The 12,381-nt window shown below is 38.6% G+C and overlaps 1 protein-coding gene and 1 long non-coding RNA gene across 24 annotated transcripts in view; one reads left to right on the top strand and one right to left on the bottom strand.

The window, feature by feature from the left end:
* The window catches only part of LOC310704824, a 44,277-nt gene extending 41,734 nt beyond the window's left edge, over positions 1-2,543 (top strand). Inside the window, exon 3 of the long non-coding RNA XR_014525049.1 lies at positions 2,482-2,543. This is a non-coding gene — a long non-coding RNA (uncharacterized lncRNA). The remainder of the gene's footprint in view (positions 1-2,481) is intronic.
* The window catches only part of ROBO2 (roundabout guidance receptor 2), a 799,183-nt gene that overhangs the window by 486,170 nt on the left and 300,632 nt on the right, over positions 1-12,381 (bottom strand). The gene's annotated exons all lie outside the window — the stretch shown is intronic.

Below are 12,381 nucleotides of genomic sequence, written 5' to 3'. Positions count from 1 at the left end.
TACATTTCAGTAGGTATGAAAAACAGGGAATTCAGCTAACACTGGATGACTTTGGCATTGGAACACTTTGCATTTTTAAGAATCAGGATTGTAATGGTGGAAAGAGTCTGATAAGTTTAAAGTAGAAATGTGCATTAAAAATAATAATCTTGCTGCTGCTGCAAGAACACCCCAAGTTTCACTGTTCCCCTGTAAAATGCAGCCATTACAACATGTGCTTTACCACCTCTATCACACATAATTCCACATCATTTTCTGAAGCTGATAAGGTGGGAAATATGGAACATAATGATGTCAAAACACAAAGCAGAATTAGATCAGGGGATGCCAATTTACATGGGGAGGCATATGGGCACATTTGCAAACCGGAGGAACTGCCATGGGCACTACACACACACCACAACCAATTATACTGGGTACAACAAAATGTTTCTTTCAAGCCTAATTTCAGTGGGGGAGGGAACTTTCTGTGGACACATATCCAATTAAATTATATGTGATGGACCGAGAAAGGAGAAGTCATTGGGACAGCCATTGACAACTCTGAGAAATATATCTGCATTCTTTGTAACACATGGCCTCACCGATAGAGTCTATAGTGAAATAATCAGTTGTTTTACTGTATTCCTATTTAGTATGTACTTTACTATATTCCTAAGAATCATACAAATTCTATGTAAAAAATGTCATTACTATATATCACTAGTCTGTTCTCAATTGTTAGTACACATACAGAGCACCATATGCAGCAGTAAGGAACTTTGATGAATAACTCCTCCTATTTTACCAGCTGACAGTCTAATATTTAAACATCAGTTTAAATATTGTGATCATGCTGTACAAACATGGGAAAGAAACCTTTAATAATTCTCTGTTAATGTCACTGACAAAAAACTGACTCTTTTATTGAATATTATTACCAAACCTTATTAAAATGTGTCATGACTTCAAATTACCAAATTACTTGTAACATTTCCCCCCTTCAAGACAAAATTTACCATTAGCAGTAACTTGTGGGCAGGGATTCCAGCCTAATTACACAAATACTTATGCATTTCCATAAAATTGTCATTTTCTTTCTGCAGCTGCAAACATTTTTCTTCATATTGGTAATTATTTTGGAATCGGATTATTCTGATTTAGCTGCTTAGATTGGTCAAACAGGAAAAAATATTGCCAGATTAACTGGAATCAACAGTGTGAACATCTATGTAGGTTGTTTTTACATATACCAAGTCTCTTTTGTCAGTTAGCCACCTGGATCACAGTGAGATATTTCAAAAGAGATTTATTTATTTATTTATTTACTCGCTCATTTATTTGAGCCTTTTGGGGATTACTGTATCTAAACAATAAGTCCAGAATGAAATGGAACATGCCACTAATATTTAGATTTCAAGATTTATGCAGTATTTTGTGGGAAAATGCAGACCACCACCAACGATATAGACCAAGCTGATCTTAAGGTCATTTGAGGCGACCCAGGCAGTCATTTCATGACTAGTGAATTGTCATTTGGTGTTAACATGGAAGTAGAACTTCTTAGTAATAGTACCTACCCTCTGGAATGCTCTCTTGAGTTTTTCACAAAGCAGAAATTGTAGTGTATTTTAAACACCTGTTAAAAACATATATGGTTTCCTTTTCTCTAGCCTTTTAATTTTTTGTATACTACTCAGTTATACCTGTGAAACACAGGTGCGCTTTGTTTTTGCCTGGTTTTAGGAACACTATCTGCTATTTTATTATTATTTTTGTGTAAACCACTTAAGAGTTATATAACATTAAGCAGTGTAAATATGTTTTAAATTATATAAACAAAATTAACAGCGATACAGACAAATTTTAATTTGTACATAGTCAGGTGAAACTTAAATGCACGCTTCTTTTCAGTTTTTCATCTACAGCATACAGGAGCTATCTTAGGAATTAAAGGCAATTCTGTCACCAGCCTTGCAGATTCATGATGTAAAATGAGCAATCCTACCTTACTGTGATGTGGGGGGAAGTTTATTTCCATGTAAGTTCAATGACTACATCCTTTGCCCTGCTATTTCACTGTCACCAGGGTGGAAAGAGGGGATATTTTCCTCCCCACCCCAACTGGAATGGGAAGAATTTACTGTGCCTGCCTCAGAGCTTTCCACAGGCCTACTGAGGGTCCATCAGCAATGGTAAAGTTGTCTCACTGGTGGACTTCCCTCTCTGGCAGTAGAAGGGCACATATGTTGCATCCTAGCGTCCTTCCCCTGCCCCTCCCCTTTAAAAACACACCTTTAAAAGATATGAAAACCTATTTTCCAGAGAAGAGCTGCCAAAAGAGCCAACTGAATAGGTTTGATAACATTAAAATATCTCTAAAATATTCATGCATAAAGCTATTAGCCAACAATGTGTTCTTAAACTGGTAAGGGTATATTTCTGTCCTAAGATTAATATCCTCTCTTTTTTATACTTATTCTCTTCTGTAATCTATCGCAGATTGATTTACCAGGACAGTTGCGTTTTAACACTACAGACCTTACTACTTAGCAGTGTTTAAGGATCTACTGTATAATAAAGCTCCTGTTGTTTACTACTTTTTGTCTTTATGTTCTCAGTCTTTAGTGGTCCATAAATTTTCTTTATTTATGTTTTAAAGGAAGGGAAGACTCACCTTAGAAACTAATTAATTTGCTAATTATTAAGTCATTTATTTTGCTTGTTTTATGATAGTCGTATGGTTAATAGCCTAAAATGTATTTTTGAGTTAAAACTGCAGCACTTTCTAGTTTTCTGTGAAACATTTGCTTTGGGTAAATATAGACTTAGAACAAGATTCTGAATGGACCAACCAATTTTTAATTTCCAGTGATGTTTTCAATGAAAACATACCATGACATAAATATAATAAAAACAGTTGAACAACTGTCAGTGAGATTTAATAACAAGCTAAAATGGCTGGCAGGCACTATGGATAAATTGGTTCCACTGTAACTAGTTGTACCTTGAAGCAATGTTTATTTTTGGCCCCTGCCACAAAAGTGATATATAGAATCACTTGACATTTCAAAGAACCATAAGTTGATTGGAATCAAGCCAAATTCAACTGACCAAGCATTTCTAAGCATTCTCTTCCATAGTCAATTCAGCTGCAAGCACAGTGGTGCAAATATATATCACTTATTCCAACTGAGACTCATATTCTGTTACATTCCTTGGACTGTCTCCTTTGCTGTTCTTTCATTATCACCTGGTGCCTACTTGGTTGTCTTTTTGGCAGCACCATTTCTGTCCTGTACTGCTCTTCTGTCTTCAGAAGGTAATGCAAAATGGGCAGTGGTGTTAGGGAGTGGCCTCCAGATTTGTAGGTGTGTTGGAGAGAGAACACTAGGATCACTGTGCTACTAAAGATGTCTTCAACAATGCTTCAGAAGTTATTTCACAATTTTATATGCATAGGGGAAGACCATTAAAGTCATCCAGCTAGACTCAGAACGGATACATTAGGACTGCATTGTGTGCCTTTAGATATTTATTAGAATCGTAGAAGCTAAATAATTTATTTTTTCCATTCTTCATGCTGGTTGAGTGAATTTAGCAAATGTATGCACAACCTCTGTTGCTTGTAATGTCATAGAAAATCAACTGAAATTGACCTGATAATCTTTTATATGATCATATGGAAAATCAGCATGCATAGCTGAGTCTTTACACCTCTTGGATGTGCTCATTCAAAGCATTGATCCTCCTATGAATCCCCTTTTAACCAAAGGTTAAAAGCACTGAAAATAAGTGAGTGGTTATAAACCTTATACAGCTCACTCACCCAATCCATCTGTCAAAAATGGTAAATAGTATACATGATAACATCATTGTTGCTGTTTCTCAGGCTCTCAAGAGTGGAAAAAGTGTGTCATAACTTTAAACATGACCATACATTCAAGACTCTAATGTAAGTGCCACCTTGGTTTTTTAAAGTAATTAAGAGGTAATTTATATAAGAAACTATCAGAAATGCAGCTCCCAAAAAGCAGGATAAAACATAGATCACATATTAGGTTACAATATCAATCAAGTTATTAAGAATGAATCAGTGGTCTAAATTTGTACTAGAAGTGTTTTAACATTTTGGCAAGCTGCTTGAAAGAGTTTAGTAAGAATTTGTAATGTGTGTCTTGGAAACAAGATTTTCCTCTCTGGTTCAAGAAAAGGGATACTGTTTCTCAGTTAAACATACCTCTGTTAGAATATAACACGGTTACGAGTACGTTTGCCAGAAATCACAGTTTTTAATGAGTCTTTAGTAAAACTAGATTTTATTTTCTTTCAAACTGTGCAGTGTTTTTGCAGTTAAAATATTTTTACATGGTCTTCCAGATTATGTGACCTTTGCAGATTAGGCCTGCCTTTCCATGATGTGTATAGAAAAAATGAGTCAAGCCCACCATTTCCCTAAAACTTTAGCCCCCACTTGCTTCAGATGCATACAAACATAACAATAAAGCTCTTTGCAAGCTGGAACTAGTCTGTGAAGAACATAAAGCTACAAAAGACTTATTAACAATGGTTTATATTTCTTTACAAAAACAATAATCATTTGGATTTCAAGATAAGAAAAAGGAAGAAATGATCTGAATGCTGATATAACATAATGATAATGGGTTGACATACAGTACGTTATGTACAGAGGGGGGAAAGCTCTCTCCTGTTCACCTTAGATTGAATTGAAAATGATCCAATCTTTTTCCAGAAAATAATAATAATTGGGACTCTGGTTATTTTGAAAGCAAAATTGAAGCTTAGAAAATGTTCTTTTACATTCCCATTCATCGCCAACCTAAAAAACACTGTTCTCCAGGCAGTGGCTTTTTGGAAGGCTAGAAAAGTAAAGGGTTACCACACATTTTTCTCTGAGGGTGATAGGCAAATAGGACATGGAAGGAACAAACTTGTCTCTACCCTTCCCTTCCTACGTGCTGATACGACACATGTCACTGCTGCTGCTGCTGCTGCTGCTGCAGGCCAGGGAAAGTATGAAAGGTTATTTGGGAGATGCAGAGAGTTGGCAAGAATGGGGAAACTGATCTGGAAGGACAAGAGGAAGTAGGATTTCCCCCTCCAAACTGGATTTCAATCCATGCTGGAGAATAATTCAGGGGCTTATAAATCTGACCTCTTCACTAAAGATATTCTCTGAGCCTGTCTTAGGATAATTTTCCCAGCACCTCTAGTAATGTACAAGGGGTCAAGAAACACAGTGACTTCAAAACCCTTTCAGTTGTATTTAAAACTTCATAAGCTAAAAAGCATTTACGAAACTAAAGCAGATGCTGAAATTGTGCGCAGGTATACTGATTGCTTTAAATTCATCAGAGTGTTCTGGGGGTTCTAGGAATAACATGTCTCACAGCACATACTAGCTATGATACACAGGCATCTCCCAACTTACACATATTTGACTTGCGTGACCAAGTATACGCGGGGCACCGGGAAATAATAAATAGATTTAAACTGCAAGAAGGCACGAAAAGGGCAAAAATGGTGCAAAAGAGCGGGAAAACTGCAAAATTTGTGCGGAAAGAGCAGGAAAATGGCTAGCAATCCCAGGTGACTTTGCAACTGCAATCCCTTGAGTCTTTGCACCAACCTTTGAGACTTGTGGAGAGTTGTAGGTTGAGAAAGGAGGTATGTAGGGAGTAATTGTGGTGGATTTTTGTGGATTTTTGGCGGAGTGTGGCTTTTTAGATCATGTTCCGCACTAAATGCGGTTTCACATATACACGGGGTACCCTGGAATGTAACCCCTGTGTAAGTGGGGAGATGGCTGTATACAGTTAAGGACACAGAGGAAGACATTCTCTTCTTTGTAATTCAGTAGATGGTAACAGCAGCTTATTTTGGGAAAGGTTAGGAACCTCTGGCTGCAGTGGAGAGGATGGGAGACTTACCTAGAGACCCCTGGGGACTAGTGACTAGTAGGAGAGCCCTGGAATGTCGCATAAGATTAATGGAAAATACTTTCCATTGAAAATATTTTTATTAGATATGGGGAGCAGTGTATGGACAAACATTTATCATAAGTTTAGTCTATATTTTATGAATCTATCTATGACCACCACCAGCTTTCAGGTGCTCAACATAAGCATTTGCATTGTGAAGTATAAGTGGGAAAGTGTACAGAGCCATGTTCTAGACATATTATAATTATTCTGTTTTTGGTTTCTTCCACTTCTTAAAACAAAAATCCCAATGAATGCTGATAGAAGTTTAAAATACAGTTGTGCCTCAGGTTACAGACCCTTCAGGTTACAGACTCTGCTAACCCAGGTTAAGAACTTAACTCAGGTTAAGAACTTTGCTTCAGGATGCGAACAGAAATTGTGCAGTGGCCGCGTGGCGGCAGCGGGAGGCCCCATTAGCTAAAGTGGTACCTCAGGTTAAAAACAGTTCCAGGTTAAGAACGGACCTCCAGAACAAATTAAGTTCTTAACCTGAGTTACCACTTTATAGAATTTTATACTCTCAAGATAAAATGGACTAAATTGACTACTGGTAGTTTATGTTACTCTCTTTTAACCATGAAATGCTACATATTTCTAAGATACACTGACACTTATTTCATGATCATAATATGTAAGGGTGTATACGAATGTGCCTACAAAATAAGTTTAGAGTCGTTTTAGGTCACTAGAAGACTTGCACGCAAAGTCCAGACTGAAGTGAAACCATGTATGGGATTCAAAGTTATTTGGAGACTTTGATGTTTCTTGTCTACAGTCATGAAACTTTGACAAACTAATCAATAAAATATCAAAGAGCTATTGAAAGAACATGGACTTTCTCCTGTTTGACATTAAGTTCAATGAAAAGTCAGACAGATAACACTCTGTGGAAACTAAAATAGTCTAGGTGTAAATATTCTCTTTTTAGTGAAGCACCAAAGTACTTTTATAATATCAGGTAGTCTTATGCTTTTGCTCATATAAATTATAATATAAAATACATCAGACCATGTACAGTACTGGACTGTTTCCCACCAATTCAATGGCAATCATCATTGCTGGAAAATAGTCACAATTATAGAGTAAGTCTTCTGCTATTTAATTACTGACAGAAATATTGCTAATTCCTATTTATAATGCTTGCCTATATTGCCTATAGTTTGTTTCCAATTTATGTAACCAGAGTGCAGGTACACATACCCCCAAAATGTCAATGTTATTCCTTACAGTAGTTCTGGCACTGGTGACTTTAAGATTGGATTACTGCAATATGTTGTATGTGGGGCTTCCCTGTCCTTGACCTGGAAGCTGCAGTTAGTATGGAATTTCTGAAAGGAGTGAGACCCTATCAGCATAGAACCTCTCTACTCAGAGTCCTACACTGGTTATTATTATATTTATTTATATCCTGCCTATTTCCCAGTCTGGGATTCAAGGAATCTTACTGCCAATTTTCTACTGGGCCAATTTTCAAGGTGTTACTATTAGGAAATAAAACCCTCAACACCTTGGGAGCAGTTTCCTTATGAGATTGCCTTTCCCTATATGTACCCACTCCACAGCTTCAATATGTGGAACTGACACTGCTAAAGGTGCCACATAATATTTGTTCTTCAACTGTAAGATATCCATCTTTGAGTGTGGAAGCGGACACACTTTGGAACTCCCTGCATATTGACAGCAGGCAGGCACTTTCACTGTACTCTTTTGGTGCCTGCTAAAAACGTTTTTGTTTAGAGAAGCCTAGCCATATATGTATATAATGTTGATGTGTGTTTCAATCTGGTTCCAGATTGTGGATTTTATTTTTATTTTTTTAAAAAAAACATGTTTTAAACAGTCTTTTTAAATTGTTTCTTACTGATAATTTTATTGTTTTATTCTTTTCATAACCACTTTGCGGTCTTATTGAAATCAAGCGGTTTATAAAACTGGTGAAATAAATACTCCCCTCTATTGCTCTGAAACCTGTGAACTGCACAGCCAGCTTCCTTGTGTGTGTGTGTGTGCACAGAACCTCTTTTATCTTGACCCCTTCGTCCCAGAGAAATTCTCACTGATTGCTGTGAACCATGTCACTGAGCTACCCAACCAAGCAACGTTTTTATTTGGCAGATATATATTCTCTATTTGGGACAATTCTCTTGACTATTTTCCTACAAAATGTTTTATGTGCTTCTTGCTCCCATCAAAATCGAAAACCTTCTTTTGTTCCCTGGAGTATTTGCTCCGGCAGGGTGGGGGCAGTTGCATTTCCAAGTGCCTGACAGCCATGTCAAGAGATGGAAACTGCCGTTGCTGAGGGGACAAGGCAATAAGAGAAACCTCAGAAGCAAGACAAGCTGTTTTTTCCTCCTTGCTCACTGATACAATTTGTAACTTCCAAGCCACTTCTGAATTGAGGTAAGCCAAGCCAAGCTCACACTTCACTAATTACTGACAAATTGTTGGACATGCTATGAAGTAGAACATAACTCCATTTAATAGTCTATCTCTTTTGTATATACTCAGTGCATGGTGCTATCCCTAGAGGTTAACAAAGGAAATTCCTTTAATGGCAGACTGCATATATCATAGCAGATACGGGATCATCATAAAAAACCCTTCTTACGTCACATTATTATTGATACAGCATTGTTGCCTTGTGCATTTTCCCCGCTCCCTATCCATTGGTTACTGCTGCTGCACTGGGTGGGGAAACATACGTGGAATAGTGTTAGTTCACCAGGAAGTGAGTTGAGTAGACATGTATACCATTGTACTGTAAGTTTACTATACAGTGAAATGTTAATAAGTGCCTGCTGTTTAACTCTTCTTTGCAAAGTTTTCACATTTGCCTTTTAAGGGTGGAGGGGGACTGTTTAACATGCACCCACACTTCTTGTGTAGTACTATTTTCAGAAAACAACTTCTTGGTCTTACTTGATCTCAGTTAAACTCACCACAGGAAAGGTACATCTTGGTCGCTAGGGGGGAAAGGAAGGGCAAACAGCAGATATTCCAAGGGCTAAAAAAAAAAAGACAGGAAAACTACACAAAAGGGGAGGGGAAAACAGCAACTCCTTAGGACCCTAGGCATTTCTATTGCCTGGTGTCCAAACAACTCACTTATCCATCACAGTTTCACTTCACTCATAGTTCATAGGCTAAAAAGCACTGCTAGTTGAGAGTAAACAGGCTGGCCCAAGTGACAGAAATTGCTTAGAAGGGTACCTGCACAGTTTGCTTTGCAACTTTCCTTCGAGGCTGGCAAGAAACTTACTTTTCTAAAAAAGAATGAAAACATGGGGTCTGGCACCCCTGCTTTTGGGCACTAACAAAGGCTTTCACATACGCCATGTGGTCTGTGGTCTGGGTTACGAACCTCTGCTATACACACTACATTGGAGTAAGCTACATTGGATGCAGTGGGAGTAGTAACATCCTTTGAGTTCAATGGGACTTATTCCCAAGTACATGTATGTTATAATTGCAGCCCAAGAATTCAAACTGAACCCCTTAATTGTTGCTACTGGAAGACATTAGGTTGTAACAGATGTGCCCTTTTCCTAGTTTCTGCTGATGGTGCATAGCTGTGGAGGACCCCACTGCAGGTATGGATAGTGCAGCAGATGACACACTGTCACTGGCAGTATTCCCAACAATGGTAGCTAGTGTAAGGCCCTAAAGCAAGTCATTAAGGGGGTGGAGTTGGCTATGGCTCTTTTTAGCCTAGGCAGCCCCATTCTCCTGAAAGGGCCTGAACTGGGATGTCCAGCTGCATCAGCCAAAAGAAAGGGGATGAATGGAGCTGTCAGTTTGCCCCTTTGATTCATCTTACTGCTGGGCTGAGCATCTGCAAGAGAAGATGTGAACCCAAGTTTCCAGTTTGCATTTGCCTTCATAATTTATATTTCCAAATTCTCTAGTGAGCTTCCATTCATTTGTTTTACAGAAGAGAAGCAGAATGTATATAAATTACTACCACGGGGTCAGAGTTCAAAGAGTAAGCTACAACTCTTCTTCATTCCACTGTCTCCCCATAACTTGATTCAAAACTTTGCCTCAATGGCAGTAATTAGTCTTGAAATGGAGCAGTGCCAAGTCTTTCTATCAGATTTCTTTCCTGTTTATGTTTGAGTTACTCAGAGGCTGTTTCAATGTGCCCTTTAGACTATCAACAAAATGTGATATCTCTCCCCCTCCCCTTCTTCCATGATATAAAGGAAGTAATCGTAGCTGGTTGTGGTCTGTTGTGTATCATAATATTTTCCCATTTCAGCTAAGAATTGTCAGAGCAGTTGGGGGGCAGGGAATTACCACTGAATCAAAGGTTCAGTGGAATATTTCATTTTGTTTAAAGGCTACTGTCTTCTTTGAACATTTGCTTTGTCTTTCCCACAGCCTCCACATACCCATTTGACTACACACCCATTTGATATATATGTAGATATTTTTAATTGTTATAATTTGGCAATTATAGTAGTCTACCAGTTTAATCTGATCATGTATTGCCTATTAATATCTATAACAAAACACCTACATCTAAAGCAGCAGAATTGTCACTGCTGTAGGCAAGGTGAAGTATAGTTAAATCATATAAATCTCTGGCCAGTACTCTGGAAAAACCTAAGGAATAAGATCCAATTGATCATGTTTCCCTTCTCCAATGCTTAGCCAACTTCTGACTTCCTGGAATTTAGCTTTATTGTTCATTAGCCTCTCGAGGTCACCTATTTTCTGGCGCCTTCTCAAATATTTGAAAACCATTAAGACTACATTCCTTTACACATTTGACTAGAAGTAGGACCTATTGAACTCAGTGAATATACTCTTCTGAATAGACATGCATGGGATTGCTCTGTGAAGGGCATGCTTTACAGGCTAACTCCATCCACTTAGGAGCATAGGAAGCTGCTGTGCACTGAGTCAGACTATTGGTTCAACTAGTTCAGTATTGCCAACAATGAGTGGTAGCATCTCTCCAGGGTTTCAGGCAGGAGTACTTTTCAGCTCCACCTGGAGATGGTGGGGATTGAGCTTGCCACTTTTTACATACATAGCAGATGCTCTGCCACTGAGTTACAGCCTTCCTTCTGCTTTTCTACACAGCCTTCAATGCTAGAGGTTCTCAGACCAAGTCACTATCTTGATTTATTCATAAAAGTATTTATATACCACCCTCTCATAAAAAAACCCAGGGTGGTGTGCAGCAATATAAAAACACAAAAAGCTATTAAAACTAGTACAAAACAATTATTAAAATGACTGGCTACTCAAGAAGATTCTGAATGGTGTACAGTCTGGAAAATGCTTTAGAACTTCTGCAGGCTACTGAAGTAAAGTGGACACAGCCCTGAATCCTAAGAGTCTTGGGCTGGCTTCTCTGCCCACCTCACCTGCCTCCTCATGATGTTCCACTCATCCTGCCTTCCCTTTGTTTTCTTGCAAGAGACTCTGATATACCAAAGGAGAATCGAGGCCTGCTTCTATTTTAAATCCCTCTGCCCTGTTTTCCTATGACAACACTCCAAATGGTTTACAAGAACTGTTAGCATAGAAGAGACTTCTGAGACTCAAAAGCAAGGTGCCTGTTGAATCTCTGCAGGAACCACAGTACAGTACCAGTGACTACTGTTTGTTTAGATGCTTATGCCTCCTTCCAATGAGTACTGTGGAGGGAAGATGGAAACCTGTCTGGGCTCCACACTTTCAGCATAAGCATTTCTTTGCTTTCTAAGAAACCAAGAAGAGCATGCTGGGCCAGGCCAAAGATCCATCTAGTCCAGGGGTTGTCAACCTGGTCCCTACCGCCCACTAGCAGGTGTTTCAGGATTCTCGGTGGGTGGTAGGGGGTTCTACGGCACAAGCTGAATCCTCCTTCCATCGAGCACTACAGAAAGATGCATTAGTATAAATGGGTATAAAAAAGGTTGACTACCCCTGAATCTAGTCCAACACTCAGTTATCACAGGGGCCAACCAGATGCCAATGGGAACCCTGCAAGCAGAACTTGAGCGAAAGAGCCTTTCCCCCCATTTGTGAGTCCCAACAAGCGGTATTCAGAGGCATTCTGCCTCTGACAGTGGAAACATATTTTCTTTATGCACAACTCAATTTGCGGCTCTATAGGAGGCCCAGAAGTCTCCCAGGTATTTCTCCCCACCCGCCCTGTATCCCCTCTGTCCCCATTTCCATATCTGATTTTTAGAAACTCCTGTTTTAGATCATTTGAAGTACACAGAGTTCTACCCAGAATGTTAGTCTTCTTTTTACCTTTTTTTCAAGTTGGCTGATTAATTAGACAAATTGTCAAAATGTTGTCAAAATTGTCAAAATGGTGATTAATAATAACAGCCAGCATCCAGATTTGCTGATTGATTTCATTTGTGATGGCAATTCATATTAAAAGATGCAA

Source organism: Podarcis liolepis, assembly GCF_965112155.1.
Source record: "Podarcis liolepis genome assembly, chromosome: 4".
Taxonomy (NCBI): domain Eukaryota; kingdom Metazoa; phylum Chordata; class Lepidosauria; order Squamata; family Lacertidae; genus Podarcis; species Podarcis liolepis.
The sequence above is the reverse complement of the archived record's forward strand: the minus strand, read 5'-3'. Positions and strand labels throughout refer to the sequence as shown.